General features: G+C 32.1%; 1 long non-coding RNA gene across 1 annotated transcript; it reads left to right on the top strand.

The window, feature by feature from the left end:
• Positions 1 to 868: 868 nt before the first annotated feature.
• On the top strand, positions 869 to 4,882 carry LOC143224116 (uncharacterized). The gene is made up of 3 exons (XR_013013221.1): positions 869 to 957; positions 2,756 to 2,821; positions 4,038 to 4,882. It is a non-coding gene; the product is annotated as an uncharacterized LOC143224116 (long non-coding RNA).
• The last annotated feature ends 5,139 nt before the right edge of the window (positions 4,883 to 10,021 follow it).

The following is a 10,021-nucleotide window of genomic DNA, read 5'->3' as shown; positions in this document are numbered from 1 at the left end:
TTCTTGTCAATGATCCTCTGAAGCCGATTCCATTACGTTAGAATATAATTTAAATATATGAACTATTTTTCTCTAATTTCAAACAGTATTATCTGAGAATAATTCACTCACAGTACCCCATGGGTATCACATGTATCCTTACTTCAAATAATTATCTCCTTTTCGTCAAAATCCACACAGATTGGTTCAACTATTACAGAACCCCCTTTAACTTGACAAATTATTATATTTATCTCTATTAAACTCTAAAACTCACTTCAGCACATCTCCTGACGTGATTAATTATTCTCATACCAACTAACTTTATCTTCTCTTTCATTAACTAACTTTCTGACAAAACTGCAATTTTTTTACTCAACCTAACTTGCACTCGCAAGGTAGCCTCTATATTTATCAATTGTTCACTGAGGTTTTAAACTTTATGTAAGCTACGTGGTGATGTTGTAGTGTAACAATACATATGAGACAAAAATACAGAAGAATTGAGTAATTTGGTGTCGATAATTGACTCACACCCTAACATGTACGAATCATACCATGTTATATAACCAAACTTAAATAATACACTTTTAACACTCTTCTTATAAAACCAAAAAAAAACAACACACATGAGCTCACCAAATAGAAAAAGTAATAACTCTTATTAAAAATTTTTGTTATTAATTTGAAATCTTTCCCTTCCTAACAAGTGCGTCTACAATATCGTTATAATTTATGAAGCTTATGTAAAAAATAATCACTTTCTTTCAAACAAACAAGGAATTTTTAACGGGGTAAAACTAGCCAATTTTATATACTCTGTTAATTTATATTTTCTATTTTCTGTTAACATACCTTTTATTTTAACTTTTTTCATCCATGGGAAATATCTAAAAGTCCGGGACAAGAAAACATAAATCGAGCTCCGGTCTCTCTAATTTATGGAGAAAATCGTTCGAGGATAGAAAAGATCTTCAGGTTGGTTTTATGGACTGTCAGAATCTGTTTTTGGTAGTTGTTGAAATTTGTTTTAATTCTTTGTAGTATGGTGGTCGGTAAGCTTTATATTTGTTAAATTTCTTTTTTTTTTCTTTGTGTCTTCCTAAAAACAACAAGAATCATGATACGTTGATGTTAAATACCATTATATAGAAAATTAATACAGTGCAACTACTGATAACTGGTTTATATCAATTTAATGGATATCACTTAAAATAACACGTCTTCAATCAACACTTCTATTGAAATATCCATATTTTAAGCAAACTGATTGGCTCGATGATTGATAAGTAAAACGGGGGGAATGATTTTCTTATATATATCAAAATATTTGCGACTTTAATGATTTGGGGAATACTCTGTGGAAAATATCATATTCCTCTTTTACTAATGAGAATAAAATGTAAACAATTATTCACAAGTGGTATTAAAAATATGAGAATTTCAAAAGCAATAAATAGCAGAAGAAATTGAAATGATAAAGGATTTCGGTATTTACAACTTTATTTTTGAGGATGTTCAGTTGTGTGATGCATATTTAAGTTAGCTTACTGTAAATATCGAGAAAATTGTGGGGCAGTGAGTTTCCTTTAGGTTTATTTATTTGTTTTTTATCAGAAAGCTACAAAATCGGCTATCTGTGTGTACTCAATATGAGTATTAAAACCAGTGTTAAAGTAATAGGCACTCTGTCTTACTACTGAGTCCCACCAGAGGTCCTTAATCTATGACTGCTTTTTCATTTCTAACATTTCAAGGTTTGTCTGGAAGCTGTTTAGCTTCGAGATGGCGCTGTGTCATTTATCAACATCGAGAATATATATTTGAATTAAGACGCCAGATGAATAAGAACACGATAATAATAATGCTTTATAAAAAATGAAATGAAATACATTTTTAAACTTTCTATGGACCGTAAAAGAATCCGATGCTTTCTAGGTAACATAAATGTAAATTCGTTAACGAATTTCTGCTGTTTCGAAATTTGTCATAACGAAAGGGGTGTTTGGATATTAGATAAGATAATCAAAGTTCTGCAGTTATCCTAGCGAAAACAATTTGGTGAATGTCGGATTTTTTAAAGAGCAAACTAAATTAAGCAAATATAAATAAATAATTTACAATCACTGGATGAGTTGTGAATTACTAGTCAACTTCTATTATTTGCTTTATGAACTAAAACTAGTTGCTGGGGTTCATAAAAAAATTCAAATTTTCACGCAATGAAAAAGAACAAGAAGAAGAGCAATAAAATACTATAGTTTTATCTGAGGCAAGAGGGACAGTGTGGTATCCTAAACTCCTTAAATTGCCTATATATGTCAATTATCATTGTAATTATAACATATGAAGGATTAAAGTCCTCAAATCTTACATCTTACTTATGTTAAGTCTCTGTACTAGTAAATAGGATAAGCACGACCCCACTTGAGAAGTGAATGACTCATGAAGACAGACAAGAGATGCAACCCTACAGAATAAACATTTATTAAATGTTTAAAAAAATATTATTATATACTAGTTTGAGTACTAGTCCACTGGACGAAAGTTACCTAAATTTATGATTAATGAAAAGTTATCTTTGGACATAAAGAATTGTTTCCGTTATAAGTAACCAGATCAAAGAAAATCATGAAATAAATACTTAGAAAACTCTCCCTGCTGTCATTTAAAACAGCTTCAATACAATTGGAAGTGATTTGTCGGATGAGTACTGTGTTATTAGTGGATTTATTATATCTTTTCCATCCTCAACATTTATATCATCTTCTTTTAGTCTTTCGCAGCTACAGCATTTCAATATAATGAAACTACAGAAGAAAAGCACCAATAAACAACATAGGTAATTTAATTTGACTGTAAGTTATACATCAGTGTTATTTCAATTAAAAATAGAATCTAATTGTAATCTAGAAATAATAATATTTAGGAACAAGAGGGACAGGGACATCCTCAACATGTGGAATGTCAGTAAGTAAACAGAAATAAAATGTTATAGCATAACAGGGATAAATTAATAAATATTATACTTGCTAATAAATTCCACTTTTAATTAAATGTCATATTAAAATAAATTGGGAATCATTAATTAGTTAAAGAACTTGTTTGAATGAAAATACCTTTTGTATTTATCACAAGTGTTTTCCAAATACTGTAATTGTAATAGTTTAGGTTGCCGGTAGTTTACACGTTTCGACTTCAAGTATTTGTACTGACACACAGTGCCCAATTGTATTTACATATAAAACAGGTTGAACAATAACATACTTACAAGGAATATTTTTTTGTCAAAAAAACTTGTAATGTTTAAGAAAGTGTTCCACAATATAAGTTTTAAATGATTATCCACACATAAATTATAGTTTATTGTAAACTTATGATTCTAATTTCATCTTATTATTTCTTTTTACTGCAAGTGTTTGTAACCATTATTTATTATTCCAATTAATGAACATTTTGGATTTATCAGCCACTTTATATTCATAATTAAGGATATACACAAATGGTTCAACTATTATTACCTTAGAAATTATTTTAAGATATATTCAACTAAACATAAAAAAATATTGTTTTTTTCTTGCCTTAAACAAATTATAAAAGGTGTTATTCCTGCTGCAGCAACTACCAGAGGAATTGGGTTTTCTCATATTGAAGCTACTGAGATGGAAAAATAAAAGTTAAAAAAAAAATGAATTGAGAGCAGTTTGTTTATATTCTGTGATAATATTGAAGGAGATTATGTTTCATTTATTGTACCTACGGTTAAAATAACCATATAATGACAGCGTTCTGAGTTACTAGAATCAAATTTCCACTCTCTATTCAAACAGAGACACATATACATATCGATAAAACAGTACAGGTAACGAAGTGTAAAGTATCAGTATAGTTTTACTTCTCCAGTGATAATAAAAGTAAATATATTTATTTATCACATTTTAAAATTTACTTTCTCTCTTGTTTTTGTAGTATATAATAACCAAACACACTGACTGTGTTTTCACATTGAAATAGTATGATAATTTTATGTAACATGTGACTAAACATCTTTATTTCAGATATATTCATAACAAGACTAGAGACTTTCAAAGATGCATGATTGTCGATACTGACTTGCTAAATACTTGTAAACTGAATACTGTTTATCTGCTGAACTACTCAAAGAAATCTATAATTAGTGTCTACAGGAACCAAAAACGAAAGAGAATACCTTGAAAAACAATCGGTAACAATTCAAAGTGAATAAACGTTTTTTTTAAACACAAATAGATCTAAGATTCTCCTTTAGTTAACCGCTTTTTCAAAAATAGTTAAGATTTCAATAATAGAACAGTACCAGGAGAATGAAAATATTTTTGGAAGCCAATTCTGGCCCAAACACTTACTTCAGACAACAGAAAAGTTCATACTGTGAACAGTGAATTATTGGAAATAAATTATGTGTTTTGGTGTGTCGTGTTTTACTTGAGCTGCTACGGGTGGTGAAATGGTAAGAGATGTATTCTTCATAATAGAAAATAATGTCCACAATGTGCTGGAATACTATAAAAGATTGTGTCTTCACACATTACTACATCTTTTACCTTCATTAGCAAGGGACTGAAGACATTCAATGGGAAGAAAGAACAACACGCGTGCAACACAAACATAGGCCACTATCCTATGACCAGTAATATTTTTCCGTTACGACATTTTGTTACCAACCTTTCTAAACATACTGTCTCACGTTGAAGGTAAGCTTTCAATGACCTTATTTGTAGAGTAACTTACATTTGCTAGCAGAAGAAACGCATCTCTCGTCATTCGTTCCTGGTTGACACAGATCTAAGAAAAATCTTTATATGTATATAGTGTTAAATTTGACAATTAATAATAAAACATAGGATGAAATATATAATTAATAAATGACCGCTTAGTTTGTTCAAAACAGTGTTTCCTTTTTCGAATTATTTTAAAATTAGAAGTCACAAATACTGGTCACACAGAAAAACACTTTGAAGGAAAGATCAGCGTAGAACAGAGGTTAAGTTTCAGCATGAATCCATCAGGACATTGGCTGTCTTTATTAGGTTGTATGTATGCTAAAATAAAGTATAATATATTTCATAGTTCAAGAACTGTTGACATCAGAAAAACTACTTTGTACTGTTAGTTTGAATTTAGCATAAAACTAAACAATGAGTTATCTGTGCTCTGTCCACCATGGATATCGAGACCCGATTTCTAACACTGGAAGTCTACCGACATATCGCTGTGCCACTGGGGGACTGTTTTGAACTGATATGATATTATTGTTGTTATACCAACCTTCTACAAGTCGATAAACTACTTTTTATTAAATAGATAAAGATCAAGATAAACTATCAACTAAGTATGTTAAACTTTGTTTGCACCTAAGAAAAGTAGTTAATAATTTGTTATGACTCTAAAATATATTTTTGATATTGTAAGTCACCAAAGGTTTCAACTCAATATATTTTTATAATTAACGACAAGTAAGGATTTACAATGATAAAATCAAGGGTTCGATTTCCCCTCAGTGGACATAGTAGATTTCCCGTTGTTGCTTTGCTATAAGAACAACACACATTTTCACAATAAGAAAAAACATAACGTGACTGGAAATGTTGGAGAAAATATATTCCAAAAATATTAAAATTATTTACGAAATCGTGAGTTTATCCTCTTTTACAGAATAGAGAGTAAAGAGGTCCTGGCATGGCCAGGTGTTTAAACCAGTTTAGCAATGTTTTCACACTTGAGGAAGTTTAACAGTGTCCTAGAGGTTTTCTTTTCTTCTCTGTTTTCAGTCACTTCCTTATCAATTAATTGATGTACATTATAATATCTACACAAATTTTGTTCAGTATTCTTTTTTTTTTTGTAAATAGCCCGGCATAGCCAGGTGTTTAAAACACTCGACTCTTAATCTGAGGATCACGGGTTCGATTTCCCGTCACACCAAACACGCTCGCCCTTTTAGTCGCGGGCTCGTTATAATGTGACGGTCAATCCCACATTCGTTGGTAAAAGCGTAGCCCAAGAGTTGGTGGTGGATGGTGATGACTCGCTGCCTTTCCTCTAGTCTTACACTGCTAAATTAGGGACGGCTAGCGCAGATGGCCCACATGTAGCTTTGCGCAAAATTCAAAACAAACAAAAGCAAGTGAACCAACTACAGAATACATTTAAAACACATACAGATCCAGATATGAATGCTTATTTTTAAAACAAAGTCACAACTTATACACTAAACAACAAAGAACAATTTGAACCAATTTTGCCAACAAGTATGTCTGAGACAAATACAAGACTCATCACAGACTACAAAGACACGATCCTAAAGAAAGAAATATCCAGACATGAACTTCTTGAAGCAATAAAACAACAAATCTCCGTGTGAAGATGAGATACAAGCCATCCTCCTGAAAAGGGCACTCCGAAATTGTTTAACCACCTAAAGGCACTTTTTAAGTTATCACACTCCTCAGAACACATACCAGTTTCTTGGAAGCATGTTGAAATATTAGTGTTCCATAGAGAAGGAAAACCAACAAATAAACCTAATAGCTACCGACCAATCAGCCTGACCAGCTGTGTAGGCAAAATACTTGAGTTAATATTCAGTAACAGACTCTCCACATTCTTGGAGATAACATGAAAGTTACCAGAAGAACAAAATGGATTCAGAAAATTTAGACAAACAACTGACCACTTAGTCAGACTAACTGAAGAGATAGTCGACAGCTTTAACAAAAACAATGCACTGTTTCCTGCTTTCTTGACATTGAAAAGCTTTTGACACTGTGTGGCACAATGGTCTACGGTTCTATATGAATTAAATGTGACTACCGCGTGGAATTATTCGCTAGTTATCTAACTTTTTCGAAAATAGAAAATGTAGAACAAATGTAGAGGGTACCATTCCTGAGTACTTTACTCCGTCAACTGGTGTCTTTCACGGAGGGGCGGTTAGCCCAATACTCTTCATCATATTGAATAATGCAGCTCTTTTTTTTCTTATGAGTGCTTGGTGTAAGCACTCCGACTGATGACACTATCTTTTAGCCGTGATTGTTTGATTTCGATCGAAAACTTCATAATATATTGCACCTCCCAGATCCCACTAAATACAAAGCAAAACCTTTTTTGGGTATTAACTACTTTTCAGTGTTAGAACAGGTGTCTGACAGGTGTTCAACCATTGTCTCTAATGTTGATTGTGCTCACAAAAAATCCAGTTTTCATTTTCACTAATAATTCTTTCTATAAATGGTTCACTGTCATTTCTTGTTTTCAAAAATGAACAAATGGTGACCCTCTGAGCACTTTGATTATTCATCAAATCATATGGAACCCATTGTCCAAGTTTCAAAACTTTTCCAAGCTTGTGTAGGTGGGTAATGATTGTTGAATGGAGCTGTTAAGCGATTTATTCAACTATGACTTGCAGAATATCTTTATTGATTGATCTTGGCCATCTAGAATGTATGGAATTGGCGAGATCAAATTCTTTTGATTGAAGTTTTGTGAACCATTGTTGACACTTGCTGATGTTCAACACATTTTCTCCATAAATTGTACATCTGTTTCTTGATGAAACTTTATAGAATGGACAACAACTGTCTGTTGTAGAGACACAAGTGTAGAGAATGACGCTTTGAAAGTCTTCGGCCTCTTGTCTTCAGGTCAGTGTGGATGTGTGTGGGGGGTTGTTGTTGGTCTTTTATAGATTCCTGGTGGATTGTGGAGAGAGTGTATTATGATTGGTTGGATTATCACTGTTTCTGACTGGAGGAGAGATTTCTTGTAGATTCAACCAATGACAGCCACAGGTTACTCACCTCTAATCCAGAATCTCTCTTAAATGAAGGTTTAATAATATTAATATAAAACAGTTTATCATTTCTTGACATACTCATCAGCAAACAAGCAAGACAAGTAACCACAACTGTGTACAGAAAACCCACCCACTCAGACAGATACCTACACTTCCAGTCCTATCATCCAACCTCGATAAAACGTGGTATAATTCAATGCCTAAATAAGAGAGCAGAAAACATTTGCAATAAGACATTCATCGAAGTAGAATGCCAAAAGATCGTAGAGTTTTAAACAGAATGGTTACACCTCCTTCTTCATCAAAAACTCCTTGAAAAAGACCACGACAGAAAGAAAAGATCAGAAAGTCAAAACCACTTCCGCCATTTACGTACCATACCTGCAACATTTTAGTGAAAAATTCAAATGCATATCCAAGATATTCAATATAGAAGTCTGGTGGAAATCCTACAGTACCTTAAGGTCCATTCTGGCAAAAAAACAAACAGCAACCTACCAAAGAGACTCTCAAAAATGTCATCTATGAAATTCCGTGTTTCTGCAATGATACATAAATTGGAGAAACGGGAAGAAAACTCGTGAAAAGTATAAAAGAACATAAAGATGGTACAACACTCATGAAAACACAAAATTCAGCCATTGCAGAGCACGCCACATTAACTGGACACAGAATAAACTGGGAGAAAACTAAAATCGTGGACACAGACAAATCCTGGAAGACAATAAAAATCAAAGAATCATTTTATTTTAACACTATTAAACCTTCACCAAACAGAGATTCCAGATTAGAAGTGAGTAACCTGTGGCTGCCATTGGTTGAATCTACAGGAAGTCTCACTTCCAATCAGAAACAGTGATAATCCAACCAATCATAACACGCTCTCCACAACCCACCAGAACACTATAAAAGACCAACAACACCTGCACACACACTGATCTGAAGACAAAAGGCAGAAGACTTTGAAACGTCGTCCTTTACACTTATCTTCACAACAGGCAGTTGCCGTCCATTCCACAAAGTTTCATCATGAATACTCTGTCTGAACAATCTATAAATTGTACATGTGTTTCTTGTAGTCTCTGAAGCTTTCAAATCTTTTTTAGTTCATGTAGCATACAGTATTGTACATGCATCTCTTTTGTAACTATTCCTTAGGTTTTTATAGGTTAAAATTTTGTTCTAAATGTTTATCAATTAACTTGAAGTAAGAAGTAAGGCTTATTAATACATTGTCATTGAGAAAAAGGTTAAATTTATAAGTACATATTAGGTTGGAAAGAAAATAACGTTTTTTGTGTGCTTTTTGTTCAAAAAGGTATTATTGAGTTTTGAGGAAAACAACTTGCAAAATTTTGCCTTTTGAAAATAAGATCAAATTTTCTTACAGCTAATAGTTTTTGAACCATCAGTTTTTCATCCTTTAATAAATATTGAAACTGGAGAATTAGATATAAAGAGAGGATTCCAGAAATGGAGATCAGTTTAAGATACAGACATTATTATTGTTTTACAAATTGAAAATATTTCCATATCAGACACTGAACTACATTATTTAGATCTGATTGTTAAGGAAATTAATATACTTGATAAAAGGAATGATTTCACATTTCAAATGTATGGGCTTCCTTCACCAAATAATGCTATACATTCGTAACTTCTTTGATATTTTAATATCAGTAATATATCATCCTTAACATTTAGTACGAACATGTTTGTACAAAAATTGATATTCAGTGGTTTTCAATAATAAAACAGTAATTGAATATTTTAAATTGTTGTATAATAAGTACAGAACATATTTATATAATTTTAAAATAATAATTCACCTACTTGCACAAGAATGCCATTTCTTTGCATGTCTGCTTGTGAGATTTGCATGCTACTAGCCTTGTGATAATTCCTACTTAAATTCTCATATTTAACATGAACTGTGCTGGTGCATAATGACATAATAATGCAATGATAGCCCTCTATCAGTAGCAGGGTAACGTGATCTCCATTTATAGTAACTGCCTCTGTGCACTTGCACTTGTGATAACTTTATTCGTTTCCATGGCATTGGAGTTTCAAACTTGTGTTCAATTTCATGAGATTTACATTGGTTAATGAAACTTTTGTTTTTGTTTTCTATAGTTTTGGTAACAAAAATGTTGATTTATGTCTTGAATAATTAACTGATTGTAACTGATACTTATTGAT

This window comes from Tachypleus tridentatus, chromosome 8 (assembly GCF_004210375.1).
Source record: "Tachypleus tridentatus isolate NWPU-2018 chromosome 8, ASM421037v1, whole genome shotgun sequence".
NCBI classification, from domain to species: domain Eukaryota; kingdom Metazoa; phylum Arthropoda; class Merostomata; order Xiphosura; family Limulidae; genus Tachypleus; species Tachypleus tridentatus.
The sequence above is the reverse complement of the archived record's forward strand: the minus strand, read 5'-3'. Positions and strand labels throughout refer to the sequence as shown.